The sequence below is a fragment of the Narcine bancroftii genome, chromosome 3 (assembly GCF_036971445.1).
Source record: "Narcine bancroftii isolate sNarBan1 chromosome 3, sNarBan1.hap1, whole genome shotgun sequence".
In the NCBI taxonomy this organism is placed as follows: domain Eukaryota; kingdom Metazoa; phylum Chordata; class Chondrichthyes; order Torpediniformes; family Narcinidae; genus Narcine; species Narcine bancroftii.
The window spans coordinates 76,893,246-76,911,955 of NC_091471.1; the positions used below are offsets into that span (position 1 = coordinate 76,893,246).

Consider the following 18,710-nt stretch of genomic DNA (forward strand, 5'->3'; position numbering starts at 1 on the left):
GCGTCCACAGGAGGTAAAGATACCTTGAAGAAGGCAAAATGTCAGTAATACATCTTTACCTTCTATGATGCTCTGAGACCTGCTGAGTTCCTTCAGCATTTCTGTGATTTTACAACTCAGTTTACAAATGAGGCTTCTCCCTTTCATTTTGCTGAGATTTCATTCAAAACAATTTATACTTTACACATTTTCTACAACTGTCACAATAGTTACAGACCAAATATCCCTGCAGTGAAGGAATGCATTAGGCTTTCATTTAATAAAACTTGATTATGAAAAATCACATTTCAACAATGATTAAAAACAGACATCAAGCAATCGCAATCACCTTTGATGGTATTATTTGAAGAGAAATCACAGATTTAATTTAAAATTATATAAATCTAACAATTAATTTAATGTACAACCTTTATTTGCTAACCCTGCCAATTTCAATGAAATGTTAAAGCGGTGAGGGAGAGGTTGCGTCCACTGTACCCGTCCCGCTGTGCAGTGAAAGGTTGTCAACTCTGGCCCCGTACCCCTTTCAGCTGAGCATGGAGACATCGCGTGCCCTGTCCCACTGGGCAGGGAGAGGTCGTGCCCCCGACCCCATCACCTGTCCTGCTGGGCAGGGAGAGGTTCTGTCCTGCATCCTGCTGAGCAGGGAAAGGTTGCTGTCCCCTGTCCCTCTGGGCAGAGAGAGAGGCCCCATCGCCCAAGCTGTTGGGCACAGAAAGGTCACCGTCCTGCAACCCTGTCCCCATCCTGGCCCCCATCCTTCTGGTCAGGGAGAGGTTGCATCTCCCTTACCTGTCCTGTTGGGCATGGAAATGTCTTTGTCCCACAGCTCCATCCCCTGTCCTGCTTGGCAGGGAGAGGTCATGACCCCCACACCCATCCCGCTGAGCAGGGAGAGGTCATGTCCCCTATACCTGTCAGGGCTGTTGCATTCTAGACATTGGAGAGTATTTCAAACTCCAATGGAAGGTACATTGTAAGGTTTGCCGTGAGGGGAAATATCTATCCAGCACCCTTGGTTCCTACAAGTTAAATTGCAGTCGGATGCACATCTATAGACTTCTGAATGTGTTACCTGAGGCACAAATGCCAATGAGTATTAAGTTATCATCACCTAAGCTAACAAACTGGATGGGAGAAATCACTCAGCAGCTCAGTCCCAAGATAATTGACATTTGTCTGTCAGAAATGAAAAATATAACTTAGCATTTGGCAAAATAGCTGGATCAAAACTATATGATTCTCAGTCTGTGCATTCAAATACCCAGCCATTTTAGCACCCAACACATTTCACCAAACATGTCTCTTCAATTTAAATAGGGGATTGTCATTTTGCAACATCTCAAAAGGTCTGGGTTTATAATTAAGTTTCCATGGAACATATTCCTGCTGTGAAGGGGCCAGCACTGAAGGTCTAGAGGCATACTCTGGCATCTATTTATTTACCCTGGGATTTACTCTTCCCCTTCCTTTTGGATCCTCTGAGCTTGTCTTGTCAAAATGACAAGTGCTAATATTGCCTCAGATCATATTGGTGTACATTTGCTGGGGCATGGTATGTGTGAAAACCTGTGCCTATTTCTAAGGGGTAAATAAATACAACAGCTTTTTTGTGCAAATGGTGGACAATGTGAACTGCAGTGTGCCCCCAAGTCCTGATAAACAACCACAGTCTGGCATAGTCTTGCTATTTAACAGGCATTGTTATGGCTACTAAAAAGGTCACAAAGGATTTGTGGCACCATGAAGCCCATCTCAGTTATTCCAGGGAGGGAAGTTTTGTCATGCAATACACTGACAGAAAACTGCAGATACTGCCTCATTGCCTGTCAATCTTGTCACTAAATCTTCAGCTTCAGACCCTTTTACATTAAGTGTTCTGGTCATGTAGCAGTTGGTCTTAATTCCAAGCAAGCTGGATCTGTGGAGCAATGTCTTTCTTTTTATTTCCCCTGCTGGTTTATTAGGCAGATTGTGTTTTGCCGAGGCAGCTAGGTCAGACGCAGCAGATGATTAGCATGGTCTCTTTGTGTGGTATTTATAGCAAGATCTGGCCAATGTCAATCCTCACTTTATTGTTTTAATTCTCTTGAAATCTGTGAATTTTACCTTCACCTCAGATAATAAAACATGTGCTTACTAGGGAGAAGAGTGGGAAAGCAATGTCTTTCTATAACCATCTGCATTAAAAGTACAGCTTCGTCGGATTTAAAGTTAAAGGTATTTTTTACATTCAGAGATGCTTTTCTTCACTGCTCCATGATGCTGGTTTGCTCCCCTGTAAAATAGCTCTCTCTTCCTTTTCTTTGCAAAGCACATTTTAACAAAATATTTAATTTAGTGGAACAGGCAGGAGTTTTCCTGGAAAGTCTTGAATGCAAACAATTTCCGCCACTACAGGGCAAAATAGATGTTCATACTATTTGATAAAGTTACATTACCTTTAACTAAATAAAGATCTTTCAAAAGAGTCATAAAGCATCCATAAATATAGATACTGCATATGTATAACAACATTTTTGCAGAGATAGTCAGGATGAAGTTTTATTGCCAAATGCATTTTATCAATAAAAGCAAATTTATTAACAATTGAGAAAGATGCATAAAACAAAAGGATCCTTTGTGTATTCTGTGGAAGATAAGCATTTGGAAATCTGAAGAACATCTGGGAATTAACAACTTTATATGAACTTAGGAATGTTTACCATGGGGAAAACTAAAGATTTTCTGTGAGCTTCCTCTTCCAATCAAAAAAATTGAAATAAAACTCATTGAAAGCACAAGGATATGAACTGAACAGAGGATATACACTATTTCACACAAACATCTGTTTTAATTCAAATCTGTGATCCAAAATCCTTACAAGGTTTTTTTTTACTGATACATTTATTTCATAATTTTCTTGAATCTACTCTTAAAAGTATCTGAATTTTATTTATATCAAAAATGTAATCAAGATTTGTTCCCCTTTTCTAAATGAATTACTAAAAGAGATTTGACAAATTTACTTGTTATCTGAATATATTCACAAGGAATTAAAAGGGCGGAGAGATTGGCCAATAGGCTGAAAGCAGAGAATTGTGATGAATTGTTGCTTCTCAGACTGGTAGGAAGTGTGCAGGAGTATTCCCTGGGGATCAGTAAGAAAACCACTGCCCTTTATAAACTGACCACGAAATTTCAAAGTTTGCAGAAGTTTGCTGGAACTTGGAGATGCAGAAAATAAGGAGAAATGTAGGAGCAGAGTTCATTTGGGTAGAAACTGATGAGTAAAATGGATTGACCCACCCTGCTTAAATTTAATCTGTGAAGTAATGCATTTTGTTGAGAAGTTTACAGAGTCTAACATGAGATGAACAGAACAATTTTAATGTGTGTGTAGGAACAGAACATAAAAGAGCACATAGGATTGGCTGTGGATTATACATTGCTTCAAGTCTGATTCATTATTACATTAATCATGACTGATCTTACTTTGAGTCTCAACACCACTTCTTAGGCCAAAAGGCAGAAGTGTTAATTCCTGTATATTGTAAAAATGAATCTGTCTACATCTTGGCTATATTTAAGGACTCAGCTTTTGGAAAATTCTGAAAAATTGCAAGTTTGAGACAAGAAACTTCCCCTCATCACAGTCATAAGTAAAGATATCATCTTTCAGTCCAAGCTCCTGACATTATATAAGTCCAGACAACTTGATCTCTCTTCATACAACTGCCTGAGCTACCTGGAATGAGGAATAAACAGTTGCAATGCCATCTCCATGACAGGGCAGGCTTGTGGGCTGGAAAGACTTGCACTTTTAAATTAAAAAAATCTTTTCAGTTCAGTACCTGCACATAAATGTTATATATATTTTTTAAACCTGAGAGTGAAAGTTTGAAGTTGAAAGCAAAGATGAAAAGGCTGTTCATAAAAAAACCCCACCTGGAATAACAAAAACTGACTTCATTTGTTATATAAAAGAATTTAAAATTAAGAGCAGTAATCTAATGCAATATAAGTATCAGTTAAGATTCAGTTGGAGTATTGCATTAAGTTCTGTGGATTATTCTTTCAAGGATATAAGATTTGGAAAGGGTGCAAAAGACATTCACTAGAACATTGACCAGGAAAATGGGACATTAGTTACTTGAAGAGCCTGGAGAAGCTGACATTAATTTCCATGGAAGTCTGCTCAAATGCGTTAATAAAAATACAGAAATACTTTCAGCAAGTCTTTCAGCATCCATATGGAGGTGATGGGGGTTGGAGAGTTATGGGTGGAGACTGGAAGGGTTGAGCTAGTGGAGTTGTTTGAGTGAACTGGTGTGGACTCGAAGGGCTGACATGGCCTGTTTCTGCATTGTAAACGGTTATATGGTTCTAAAATATATAACCGATGTTTCAGGTTTGAACCTTTACTCAAGGTATGAGTAAAAAGTAGACAAGGGGCCTACACTGGCCTATATTAAGAAGCTGGTGAAAAAGGAAGAATGGGAGGGGGAGGAGTGCAGAGCAACAGAAAAAAATGTGTTAAATGGATATGATAAGAGGATAGGAGAGAGGAAAGGTGAGAATTGATGGGGAGGGGGTAATTTTTGGCTGGGTAAAAGAGAGACAGAGAAAAGGGAAGAAAGTGAGAATAGAGCTCAAAGAAAGGAGATATAGGCAAAGATGGGGTGAGGGTGGCTAACAGAAGCCAGAGAAGTTGATATCCAGTTGGAAGGTGCCCAGATGGAATATGAGGTGTTGTTCCTCTAATTTGCAAGTGGTCTCAGTCTGAAGTGCATGAGACCATGGATAAGTATGTTGGCATAGGATAGGGAATTGAAATAAGTTGCCACTGGGAGATCCACACAATTACAGCAGACAGAGTGAGGTGCTCAATGAAGCAATCTCCTCGTCTACATCCAGTCTCTCCAATGTAGAGGACAGCATAATGGAACCACTGGATGCAGTAGATGACTGAAGATTTATATGAAGCGTTACTTCACTTGGAAGGTCTGTTTTGGGCCCCAAATGGTGCTGAGGGAGGTGGTGTGGTGCAAGTGGTGCACTTCCTGCTGTCACAGGGGTAAGTGCCAAGGGAGCAATTGATGGGAAGGGAGGAGTGGATGAGGGAATCATGAAAGGGAGTGGCCCTTGCAGAATGGGGAAAAAAGAAGAGAAGGGAAGATGTGTCTGGTAGTGGGATCATATGGTAAGTGGCGAAAATGGAGGAGGATGAGATGCTGGATATGGAGGTGATGACAAGGGAAATCATGTCCTTGTTGCATATGGGGGAAGTGGGAGGCTAGGGCAGAAGTGTGGGAAACGGAGGATATGCAGTGAGATCTGAGTTGATGGTGATAGAGGAGAAGCCATGCTATTTGAAGGAGGAGGATATCTCTGATGATCTGGCATGAAAGAGCTCATCTTGGGAGCAGATGTGATGGAGATGGAGGAATTGAAAGAAAGGAATCAAATTGTTACAGAGGACAGGGCATGAGAAGGAGTAGTTGAGGTAGGCTTGGGAGTTGGTGGGTTTGTCGAAGATACCTGCCAAGGGTTTGTCTCCCAAGATAGCACTTGAGAGATCGAGAAAAGAGAGAGAGTTGCTAGAATGGAGCAAGTGAATTTGAGATCAGGGTTGAAGTTAACAGACAAATGTCAATTATCTTGGGACTGAGCTGCTGAGTGATCTCTCCCATCCAGCTTGTTAGCTTAGGTGATGATAACTTAATACTGCAATAAAACTCTAATTTTATTGTAGCAAAATCACAGTTGTTGTTCATTGATGAAATTTTCCCTCTGTGGTAATGTGCTGGATTTTTTGATATTTGTCAAGTGAAGTTTATTTTCATCTGATTGAACAAGTACAACCTGACAAAACAGCTTTCTCCAGTCCTTGGTGCAAAACATTCAGACACACGACCAGACATAACTCACATACAGACACACAATACATATGGAGGATAAGTATTCATATGTGCAAATAAATAAATAATATTGTTTCATGAATACAAGAATCTCAGATGATTAGATTGTGAGCAGTTCCTTTGGTCAGTCATCATTCCAACTACCCATGGGAAGAAGCTGTTCCTCAGCCTCATTGCGCTTGCTCAGATACTTGTGTATTTCTTTCTTGACGGGAGCAGCTAAAAGATGCAAGATGCCTTGTGCTAGGTGGAAAGGATCCTCGATGGTTTTGAGCACCCTCTTCAGGCAACAATCCCAGTAGATCATATCAATGGGGGCAGGGGGAGGGGTGCTGGGAAGACTCCACTGATCTAAAGTGGGGTGCGGATTGGGAGAATTAGCACCCCGCCTACCTCAAAAGAGCCCAAGAAGTGTGTAGATAACTGACAATAATTCTCCATGATTGCAAATTCCAAGAAATGACATGGTTAAATACAGAACTACCTCATTTGCATTACAGGCAGGTGTTTCTGAAACCTTTAACATTTTTTTTATGCAAGTAATGTAATACTTACAATGGATAAAGGTTTAACGTAAGAATAGAATAATCTACATAATTTGTAAGGCAACCTCTCCTGTGAACTGACCTATTGTAGATTCCGCTACACAATCATACAACTGGCAATAAAATCATAATCTCATAGACTATTACATTTTTTCAATGTTATTTAATGGATGAGATGTTAAACTGAGACACCATTTCTCTGTTTTTGTGACTCATGTGGATAACTCTATTCAATGATGATCAGGGAGTTTTCCGGTTGCAGATGTCAAATAGTTCCCAGATCAACTGATACTTTACCTTAAGCCAAGTTCATTAATACATGTAAGAGGAGTACTAAAAATTCATCTGCATTCCTAGAATTTTGATTGCATGGTAGTATAGGTTCCCATATAACAGTTTATGGCATGGAAACAGGCCATCTCAGCTCTACAAGTTCACGCTGGTTCACTCAAACAACTCCGCTAGCTCCCCCTGCCTATGCTCCCCGTCTATTCTCTGCCCATAACCCTCCAACCCCCTCTTATCCATGTATATATCCAGCCTCCTCTTAAATGAAAGAATTGACTCAGTCACAACTATTTCCTCCAGAAGATTATTCCATTCAGCCACCACTCTCTGAGTGAAGAAGTATCCTCTAATGTTTCTCTCAAAATTTTGCCCCCTGTTACCTTGCTGTATGTCTAAATTTAAAATTTAAAATATAAATTTTTAAAAACTTAAAATTTATAGTCAGGTTTATTGTCATTTTATTGCACAAGAACAATCCAACAAAACAATGGTCTCTGGTCCTTGATGTAAAACACGTAGACTCATGGCCAGACGTAACATACATACAGACAAAAAATACATATGCAGGACAAGTATTCATATGTACAAATAAATACATAAATAAATATTATTTTGTAAATATGAGAGAATCCGATGGTTAGTGAGAGCAGTTCCTTTGGTCGCTCAGCATTCTCAATGCCCATGGGAAGAAGCTGTTTCTCAACATACTGAGTGCTGGCTCTGATATTGCTATATCTCTTCCCTGATGGGAGCAGCTGGAAGATGCTAAGTGTGGGAGTGATAGGGGTCCTCAATAATTTTGAAAGACCTCTTCAAACATCAATTGCAGTAGATCACAATGATGGTGGGGGTGGGGAGGGGGGTGGGGGAGAAGATTCCAGTAATCCTCTCCTCTCTTTCACTATTGGGTGGCCTGGTTAGCACAAAGCCTTAACAGCACCAGCGATTGGGACAGGGTTTCAAATTCTGCATGTCTGTAAGGAGTTTGTACAATCTCCCTGTGTCTGCATGTTTTTTCCCTGGGGTCTATGGTTTCCTTCCACTTTTCATAACATACCGATGGTGTAGGTTAATTGGGTGACACGGACTCAAGGGCTGAAATGGCCTGTTACCATGCTGTATGTCTAAATTAAAGAAAATAGAACTTTTGTGGTCCTGTGCATTGAGCTCTGATCCATTTCTCTGCAGCAGACTTACCACATAGTGATGAAGCTGGCCAGGATGTTCTCAAAAGAGCTCCTGCAGAAGGGTGACATGATGGCAGACAGTATAAACTGGATGCCTGTGAGAGTGCAGTCCAAATTTGTTGAGTAGCAATTACATTAAAAACTGTATATTAGAGACCTAAATGAAAATTGAAAATATTGAAATGCAAAGATACAACCATATCTGTGAAAAGAAAAGTTTGAATTTTACATTTTCAGGTTAGGTCCTGATGGCTCGAATGTGTCTAGAGAATAGACACATGCATGGTTGAGCTTATAATGGGCATTAATGAAACAGTGAAACAATTTAAAAGAGTGCATTGTCGGGCCTTAGGTCTTTTGGTTCACGGGAGCATTGGGAGGAGGAGCGAAAGTCTTGACAGAGAGGTGAGTGGAAGGGAGGCAGTTTGAAAAGAGCACGAAGGGCAACTGAAGGGTTAAACAGAGTGTTAGTTTGCAGGAATGAGTCATTGGGATAATTGGCAGGGACAAATAAAAGGAGGGGAAGCTGAAGAGGAGCAGCCAGTGTATGAGTGGCCCAGTGAAGGAGTGGAGCTCCTTTTGAGGCTTTGGCTCGAGAGGCTTCAGAGAGCAGAGACTGAGGAAGAGCTTGCTTCCAAGAAGGTAAGGTCTTTGATTTTAAAGTAGGAAGATTTAATGGAGAGAGCTAAGGCAGTGGAATGCTCCTAGTGCAGGATGTGGGAATCTGGGACAGCACAAATGCCCCTGATGACAACAGCTGCAGCTCCTGGGAGACCATGTTAGAGAGCTTGAGCTGGATGAACTTCAGATCATTTGGGAGACAGAGATAGTTATAGAGAGGAACTTCAGGGAGACAAGCACCCCTAAAAGGCAGGAGACAGGTAACTGGGTGCCAGTTAGGAGAAGGAAGGGAGAGAGGCAGACGGTGCAGAGCATCCCTGTGGCTTATGCCCTCAATAACAAGTATACTGTTTTAGATACAGTTGATGTGGAGGGCGGGGGGGGGGGGGTGGGAAACAATCTATCAGGGACATCAAGGTGGTCACATGTTCATTAGAGAGGCTGGATCCCTGGTTCAGAAGGGAAGAGGGAGAAAAGGAGAGTTATGGTGGTTATGAGACCAGATAGGAGCTTTGGTGAATGAGGTTGAGGCTTCTGGATGATATGTGATATGTTACTACCCAGTTCCAGGAGGGTAACGGTGAGCAGCCACATGTCGTGGTCTAAGTGGGGACCAATAACATAGATAGGAGTAGGGATGAAGTACTGAAGAGGGAATATAGGGAGTTAAGAAAAAAGTTAGAAAGCATGGACTCAAGGTGGTAATCTCAGGATTGTTGCCTGTGCCACGTGCCAGAGAGAGAGAACAGGAAATTGTGGTAGATAAATGCGTGGCTGAAGGGGGCAGGGGATTAGATTTTTGAATCATTGGGATCTCCTCAGGGGAAGGTCCGACCTGTACAAAAAGGGAAAGGCTACACCTGAACTGGAAAGGGACCAATCAATATCCTAGCAGGCAGGTTTGCTAGAGCTGTTGGGGAAGGTTTCAACTAGTTTGGAAGAGGGATGGGAATGAGAATGTGAGTACAGAGATTAGGGTAGAAGGACCAAAGCATGATGCAATGTGCTCTGAGTTGGTGAGGAAGGACAGTCAGGGGACAAAACATAAATGTAGCTAGTTTGAAGGATTGAAAAGTATCCATTTCAATGCTCAGAGTATTAGACATAAAGGGGATGAACTTAGAGCATGGATCAGTACATGAAACTGGGATATTGTAGCCGTAACTGAAACTTGGCTGGAGGAAGGGCAATATTGGTTGATGCAGGTACCTGGGTTTTAGAGTTTTGAAAAGAATAGAATGGGGGATAGAAAAGGTGTGTGGGGGTGGCGGGGGGAAGAAGTAGCATTATTACTCTTGATATTTTCACGGCTATAGAAAGGGATGAATATGCAGAGAGTGTCCACTGTGTCAGTGTAGGTGGAAGTCAGAAATAGGAAGGGAGCAATCATTGTGATGGGAGTAGTCTATAGCCTCCCAAGGAACAGATAAGCAGTCAGATTTTGGAATGGTACGGGAAATACAAGGTTATAGTTATGGGTGGTTTCAACTTCTGTAATATTAATTGGCACCTACTGACTGCAACAGGGATAGATGGGGTATGGGGGCACACATCCTCATGGTAAACCGGTCCCACTTGTATCGCCACGTGGCGGGGCAGCCATGGGGAAATGGCGTTGTCAGAGGCTTCTCTCTGACTCCAGCTTCCCTTCCAGCGCCCACCCTGGGCAGTGATTATGATGTCACAATGCACCAGGTGACTGAGCTCATGCTGCCCTTATAGGGGCGTGCTGAATTTGAATAAAAATAGCCATTAACGTCCCTCAATGTGGTGGCTGTGTTTCTTCCACTGCTCACACCGTCACAGGGGCTTAATTTGTCAGGTGTGTCCAAGAAGAATTCCTGTCACAACATGTGGACTGGCTGACGAGAGGAGAGGACATATTGGATATGGTTTGGGGTAATCAATCTGGTCATGTGGCATACCGCTTGGTAGGGGAGCATTTAGGTGAGAGTGACCACAACTCCCTTAGCTTCAACATAGCTATGGAAAAGGAAAAAAAAAGTCAAATTGGGAAAGTTCTTAACTGGAAGGTGGCTAATTCTGAAGGGTTGAGGCAGGGACTAGCGAGAGAATAAATTGGAAACAGATGTTTAAGGGTGAAAGCACAAAAGTAATGTAGAGGAAGTTTAGGGACCATTTGTGCAGGGTCAAGATAAGTTTATCCCATTGGAAAAAGGAAAAGATAGTAGGAAAAGGGAACTGTGGCCGATGAAACAAGTGAGGCAGCTAATCAAGAGGAAGAAGGAACCATACACTAGATATAGAAAGCAAGAAACAGGAAGGGCTCATAAGAAGTATATGGTAGCCAGGAAGGAAGTTAAGAAAGGACTTAGAAGAGCTCGAAGGGGGCATGAGAAGGCCTTGGCATGTAGAATTAAGGAGAACCCTAAGGCATTCTATGTATATGTGAAGAACAGAAGAATGACAAGAATGAAGGTGAGACTGCTAAAAGATAAAGGAGGCAACATGTGTCTGGAGGCAGAGGAGGTTCGGGAGGTCCTAAATGAATATTTTGCATCATTATTCACAAGAGAAAAGGACCTTGATCACAGATGTTCAAATTGAACGGGCAGTATTGAATCTTCATAGAAACATCAAGATTAATAAGAACTTGGGGCAGGACACTATATACCCGCTGGTTGCTGTGGGAAGTGAAAGAGGAGATAGCTGGGGTAGTAGCTATGATTTTTCAATCCTCTTAAGCCACAGGGAATGTGCTGGAAGTTTTGAGAATGGAAAATGTAGTCCCCTTGTTTAAAAAAGGTAAAAGGTAAAATCTGGGAATTATAGACCAGCAAGTCTTACATCAGTGGTGTGCAAATAATGGAGAGGATTCCTAAGGATAGAATTTATAAGCATTTGAGTATAGTCTACTCAAGGATATTCAGCATGGCTTTGTGAAGAGGAGGTTGTGCCTCATAAGTCTCATTGTTTTTTTTGAAGAGGAAACAAAATAAATTGATGAGGGTAGAGCAGTAGATGTGGTCTATATGAATTTTAGCAAGGCATTTGACAAGGTCCCTCATGAGAGACTCAACCAGAAAGTCATGAGGCATGAGATCAGTGGAACCTTGGTTGTGTAGAAGAAATATTGTTTTGAGGGAAGAAAGCCAAGTAGTAGTGGAAGGAAAGTATTCTACCTGAAGATCGGAGACTAATTGAGTACTACAGGTATCTGTTCTGGGACCTCTCCACTTTGCGACTTTTATAAGTGACCTGGATGAAGAGGTAGAAGGATGGGTCAGTAAGTTTGTGGATGGCACCAAGGTTGGAGGAGTCATGGATGGACATGAAGGTTGTTGAATGTTACAAGAGGATATAGACAGAATGCAGGGTTGGGCAGAAAAGTGGAAGATGGATTTTGATCTGGATAAATATGGCATTTTGGAAGGACAAATCAGAAGGCTGAGTACAAGGATATTGGTTGTTCACTTAGGTTTGGAAGAACAGAGGGACCTTGGCATTTAAATCTATACAACCCTCAAGGTTGCCACATAGGTTGATAGGATAGTTAAGAAGACCCATGGAATGCTGGGCTTCATTAATAGGGGCATTGAATTAAGGAGTAGACAACTCTACAAATCTCTGGTGAGACCACACTTAGAGTATGGTGTTCAGTTCTGATCAGCTCATTATAGGAAGGATGTGGAAGCTATGGAGAGGGTGCAGAGGAGATTTACCAGGATCCTGCTTGGATTGGAAAACAAGTCTTATGAGGAAAGGTTAGCAGAGCTGGGACTTTTCACTTTGGAGAGTGAGAGGAGATGATAGAGGTCTACAAGATTATGAGATGCAGAGAGAGAGGGTGGACAGCAAGCACCTGTTTCCTAGGGCAGGATCAGAAAACATCAGAGGACATGTACAAAGTTAAAGGAGAGAAGTTTAGGGGAGACTTCAGGGATATGCTTTTTTAAAAAAAAAGACAGTTGTGGGTGCTGGAATGCCTTCCTGGCATATTTTTGTACTCCATTGTTAACTGCTGATTAAAAGTATACTTTTGTGCTTTTTCTATATTTTAAACATTTTGAACATTTGATTATCAGATGCAATAAATGTTTGCTTGATGTTGGAAATCTTTATATTTAAAAGGCATAAAATTGAAGATCATGCAGTAACTTTTCAATGTGCTTGTTTGGTGCATGCGGACAGTCCAATTATGTTTTCTGAGAGCACCCTGAAGTAACTGGTAACTATATCACTAGGTAGACTTATGGAATTGTGCCTTTTTTGGTGTTGCCAAGAATGTCACTCAAACTCTGACACTCCATACTGATGGCCAGTGATTTATGTGCATAATTGTGAGTGAAATTGAAAATATTTAACGAGTGATAAGCCACACTTTATTACTAATAATAACACAGAGAGCACATGGTATAATAGATAATAATATGAATAGTGATTTTTAAAAAAAAAAACAATTAAATGCCTGTAACCTAGAATATGACATGTACATCCTATCAAATCTGGTACCTTTCATAATGGTGATGCAGTTTTCTGGATATAGTTGCTATTGGTTATTTCCAAGGATGTGACGATCTTCTTAATAGCAGCTTTTAAGATCATTACAGCTAAGATGTAAAATTCAGAGCGGACAGTATTCCCAATATCTTCTTTTCTTTGGCTTGGCTTCGCAGACGAAGATTTATGGAGAGGTAATGTCCACGTCAGCTGCAGGCTCATTTGTGGATGACCTGTCCGATGCGAGACAGGCAGACACAGTTGCAGCGGTTGCAAGGGAAAATTGGTTGGTTGAGGTTGGGTGTTGGGTTTTTCCTCCTTTGTCTTTTGTCAGTGAGGTGGGCTCTGCGGTCTTCTTCAAAGGAGGTTGCTGCCCGCCGAAATGTGAGGCGCCAAGATGCATGGTTTGAGGCGATATCAGCCCACTGATGGTGGTCAATGTGGCAGGCACCAAGAGATTTCTTTAGGCAGTCCTTGTACCTCTTCTTTGGTGCACCTCTGTCACAGTGGCCAGTGGAGAGCTCACCATATAACACGATCTTGGGAAGGCGATGGTCCTCCATTCTGGAGACGTGACCTACCCAGCGCAGTTGGATCTTCAGCAGCGTGGATTCAATGCTGTCGGCCTCTGCCATCTCTAGTACTTTGATGTTGGTGATGAAGTTGCTCCAATGAATGTTGAGGATGGAGCGGAGACGATGCTGGTGGAAGCATTCTAGGAGCCGTAGGAGATGCCGGTAGAGGACCCATGATTCGGAGCCGAACAAGAGTGTGGGTATGACAACGGCTCTGCATATGCTAATCTTTGTGAGGTTTTTCAGTTGGTTGTTTTTCCAGACTCTTTTGTGTAGTCTTCCAAAGGCACTATTTGCCTTGGTGAGTCTGTTGTCTATCTCGTTGTTGATCCTTGCATCCGATGAAATGGTGCAGCCGAGATAGGTAAACTGGCTGACCGTTTTGAGTTTTGTGTGCCCGATGGAGATGTAGGGGGGCTGGTAGTCATGGTGGGGAGCTGGCTGATGGAGGACCTCAGTTTTCTTCAGGCTGACTTCCAGGCCAAACATTTTGGCAGTTTCCACAAAACAGGACGTCAAGCGCTGAAGAGCTGGCTCTGAATGGGCAACTAAAGCGCCATCGTCTGCAAAGAGTAGTTCACAGACAAGTTGCTCTTGTGCCTTGGTGTGAGCTTGCAGGCGCCTCAGATTGAAGAGATTGCCATCTGTGCGGTACCGGATGTAAACAGCGTCTTCATTGTCGAGGTCTTTCATGGCTTGGTTCAGCATCATGCTGAAGAAAATTGAAAAGAGGGTTGGTGCGAGAACGCAGCCTAGCTTCACGCCATTGTTAATGGAGAAGGGTTCAGAGAGCTCATTGCTGTATCTGACCCGACCTTGTTGGTTTTCGTGCAGTTGGATAACCATGTTGAGGAACTTTGGGGGGCATCCGAGGCGCTCTAGTATTTGCCAAAGCCCTTTCCTACTCACGGTGTCGAAGGCTTTGGTGAGGTCAAAAAAGGTGATGTAGAGTCCTTTGTTTTGTTCTCCGCACTTTTCTTGGAGCTGTCTGAGGGCAAAGACCATGTCAGTAGTTCCTCTGTTTGCACGAAAACCGCACTGTGATTCTGGGAGAACATTTTCGGCCACACTAGGTATTATTCTATTTAGGAGAATCCTAGCAAAGATTTTGTCTGCAATGGAGAGCAGCGTGATTCCCCTGTAGTTTGAGCAGTCTGATTTCTCGCCTTTGTTTTTGTACAGGGTGATCACGAAGGTCCTGAGGCAGCTTTCCTTGAGCTTGAAAAACTCATGCAGTTTGCATGCAGAGTTTTGCCGCCAGCCTTCCAGACCTCTGGGGGGGATTCCATCCATACCTGCTGCTTTGCCACTTTTCAGTTGTTCAATTGCTATTCAAGACTTTAGAAAAAAAACAATGGGACAACGTTTGTAACAAGTTCAGCTAACCCAAGGGTGACAAAATGAAGATACTGAAATTTTATAGAGTTCATGTAAAAATTACTCTGAAATGGCTTGATCTATTGTTTTCATTTTTAAAAAAATGGCTCTTAGAATAGTAGATGCATCTAATAAGGAGTACATCGTTTATGAAAGGCAAGGCAAAACCCATGCTTAACTACCTTCAAAAAATTGGGATTTATGGAATCTTTACCCAATGCCAACTTTGACACGCTGTCTCTGGGCATCAAATTAAATGATGCACATCATTATCTTTAAGGAAACGAGATAGATTGGGTGACACCTTTGTGGAAAACCTCCATTCTATTTGCAATGTAACTCTGAATTCCTAATCTCCTGTCACTTTAATCCTCATTCTAACCTTCTGTATGTTTAGGTGCCTGCACTATAGAACAATAGAAGAGAACAATTCAGCTCTGTATCGGCCTTTCAGCTCTTGATGTTGTGCTTCCTCGTATATTCCTTCCAAAAAAGGTACTAAACCCCTCCCCACCTGAAACCCTCTATTTTTCTATCATCCATGTGTCTGTCTAAGAGTCTCTTAAATGCCCCAATGTTTCATCCTCTGCCATCTTCCCCAGCAAGGCATTCCAGGCACCCACAACTGTATGTGTAAATAAAAAATAATAATAAACTTGCCCCTGATGTCTCCCATAAACTTCCTTCCATTAACTTTGTACATATGTCCTCTGGTGTTTGCTGATCCTGCCCTGAAAAACAGATGTTGGCTGTCCACCCTATCTCTGCATCTCATAATCTTGTAGACCTCTATCAAGTCTCCTCTCATTCTTCTATTCTCCAAAGAGAAAAGTCCCAGCTCTGCTAACCTTTCCTCATAAGACTTATTTTCCAATCCAGGTAACATCCTGGTAAATTTCCTCTGCACCCTCTCTATAGCTTCCAACTCCTTCCTACAATGAGGTGATGAGAAATGAACACAGTACTCTAAGTGTGGTCTCACCAGAGATTTGTAGAGTTTCAAAATACCTCTTTACTCCTGAACACAATGTCCCTATTAATGAAGCCCAGCATCCCATAGGCCTCCTTAACTATCCAATCAATCTGTGTGTCAATCTTGAGGGTTGTATGGATTTAAATGCCAAGGTCCCTCTGTTCTTCCTCACTCTTAAGTAACCCTCTATTCAGTCTTCTGATTTGTCCTTCCAAAATGCATCACACTTATCCAGATTGAAATCCATCTCCCTCTCCATAAGTTTGCACACCACTGATGAAAGACTCACTGATCTATCATTCCCAGGATCCTCCCTGTTACTTTAAAAAAAAAACAAGGGGAAATCCATTTGCCATTCTCCAATCCTCAAGCACCTCCTCTGTGGTCAAAGAGTATTCAAAAGTCATAGCTACTGTCCCAGCTATCTCTTTCATTTTCCACAGCAGACTTGTGTATATCACATCTGGCCTCAAGGACTTATCAATCTTAATCTTTTTAAGATCCAACAGTTTCCCTTACTTAATCTCCACATTGTTCAGCACTCAATTTTAACCTCACCGTGATCAAGGTCCTTTTCTCTTGTGAAAACTGACACAAAGTATTCATTTAGGACCTCTCCAACATCCTTGCCTCCAGCCACATGTCACCTCCTTTATCCTTTAGTGTCCTTCATTCTCATCATCCTTCAGTTTTTCACATATGCATGGAACTCCTTGGGTCACTCCTTAATTCAACATGCCAAAGCCTTCTCATGCCCCCTTTGAGCTCTCCTAATTCCTTTCTTAAGCTCCTTCCTGGTTACCAAATACTTTTCATGAGCCCTTCCTGTTTCTTGCTTCCTATATCTAATGGATGTTTCCTTCTTCCTCTTGACTAGTTGACTGACCTGTCTCGTCAGCCATAGTTCCCTTATTCTACCATCTTTTCCTTGTCCCAGTGAGTCAATGACAGCAGTGATATAGTCTTACAACTTGATAAACCTTTACTAGGAAATGTTTAAGAATCTCCATGGACAAAGAATGTGCTTCTTCATAGTTCTGTTCTTCAGCAGATTATTTAAATTTAGACATACAGGATGGTAGCAGGCCCTTTTGGTCCACGCTCACATGCTGCCCAGTTACACTTAAATGATGTTTTGTATGGTGGGAGGAAACCCACACAGATATGATGAGAACATACAAACTCCTTCCAAATAAAGTGGGATTCAAACTCTGGTCTGGATCACTGGTGCTATAACAGCATGCATTAACCTTAATGCTAACCACGTCTTTTGAATTCCCCAGTAATACTCTCCCCTCTTCCCTCCCGTCATTGCAGCATTTAATTGTTCTTCAAAGAACAAACATAACATGGTGTCAGAAGTGTGTGAGTAAGTAAAAAAAGACAATAGTTCCCATCATGGGTAAGTTGAGTCATCCCACACAGATGCAGATTACTTGCAATAGAACTGATAATTTGAAATGCTTCAAAGAGTGATTCAACATTTATTTAGAGGCTGTGGAGCAGGAGTGTCTGAAAAAATGGAAAGAATCTATATTTCTATTCAGATTTATTGTCAAAGAACATCCATAACATCACATAAAACCCTGAGATTCTTTTTTCCTGTGAGTTTGGCAGAAATACTGTTACGAGCCCACAGGACTCCAAAACCTAGCAGCAATAGATATTTACCACAAGTAGTTACTTAAACAAAAGTTGCTTTTAATTATCTTTAAACATAAAAACAGAATCAAACTTTAACTTATCTCTATTAACTTAACTAATCTAATTTAACCCCCTTCTAATTCTAAGCACATGTGTATGTAATGTGTGAGAAAATTTAAAAGTTCTTTAGTTCACAGTTCAATCTCACTTCTCATTCTTCCAAGTTCATTGGTTGCAGGCAATTCTTATACTGTGCACATAATTTAACATATATAAAGTTCACCAGGCTTTGGTGCTCGAAAGGTCAATGTTTACTGCTCAGGATGGTTCTTGTAGGTTTGCAGAGAGAGATGTGTTGTTTTAGGATTTCCATAACTTAGGTACCATCATTAGGAACCTCCATGTTTTGCTGATGAAACTTGCCTCATCAGGGTTCTCCAGATGATAACCTCTTTCTTTCAGGCTATCACAAAGTTCCTTTCTGCTTAACTTATTCTAAGAGAAACATCAGACAGACAGCATTTCCAGCCATCCACCACTCTGGAGCTTCTGTTTCAGTTCCAACAAGCTTCTCCTGGCTTGTACAGTTTACTGTGTGTCTCTCTCTCTCTTACTGAGATTCAAACTGCCAGCCACATGTCCTTTTCTCTCTCGCTTGCAAAACCCCTGACCTTCTCCAGCAAACAATAGTCTTCTGGTTCATATGTTGTTTTAGGTAAACAATAACCTCTGTGACCTCTGATTGAGCACTTTGCAGAGAGGTCAAAAGCCCAACAAAAACATCCAAAACAGACAACCTGACTCCAGTTGTTCTTCCAAGACAATAAACTATCAATTTCATGACATCATTTCAATTAGCACCTACTTGTGAAATGTGCATAGGATTCTCCATAGTTTCTGTAAAGTCACTAAATGTGAATTCTTCAGTATTTCAAATAAGATGTTTTAAAGTATATGTATGTAACTTACTCTAAATCTTACCAATTTATCTCCCAAAAACATCTCCAAATATTCCATCACAATACCACAAATTGGTAGTGCATAAAAAACTGTACACAGCTTAAACATGTAAGCAAACAGAGTTGTAAACAGATAATAAGTGTAAACAAACTGACTGTGAAATAGTGTACAAAAAGAAA

The 18,710-nt window shown here is 41.4% G+C and overlaps 1 long non-coding RNA gene across 2 annotated transcripts in view; it reads left to right on the top strand.

Moving 5' to 3' along the window:
- Window positions 1–10,311: 10,311 nt before the first annotated feature.
- LOC138756141 (uncharacterized) overlaps window positions 10,312–18,710 on the top strand; it is a 28,182-nt gene continuing 19,783 nt past the window's right edge. For both annotated transcript variants that reach the window (XR_011352795.1, XR_011352794.1), the window contains exons 1-2: window positions 10,312–10,488; window positions 15,352–15,449. This is a non-coding gene — a long non-coding RNA (uncharacterized lncRNA). The remainder of the gene's footprint in view (window positions 10,489–15,351; window positions 15,450–18,710) is intronic.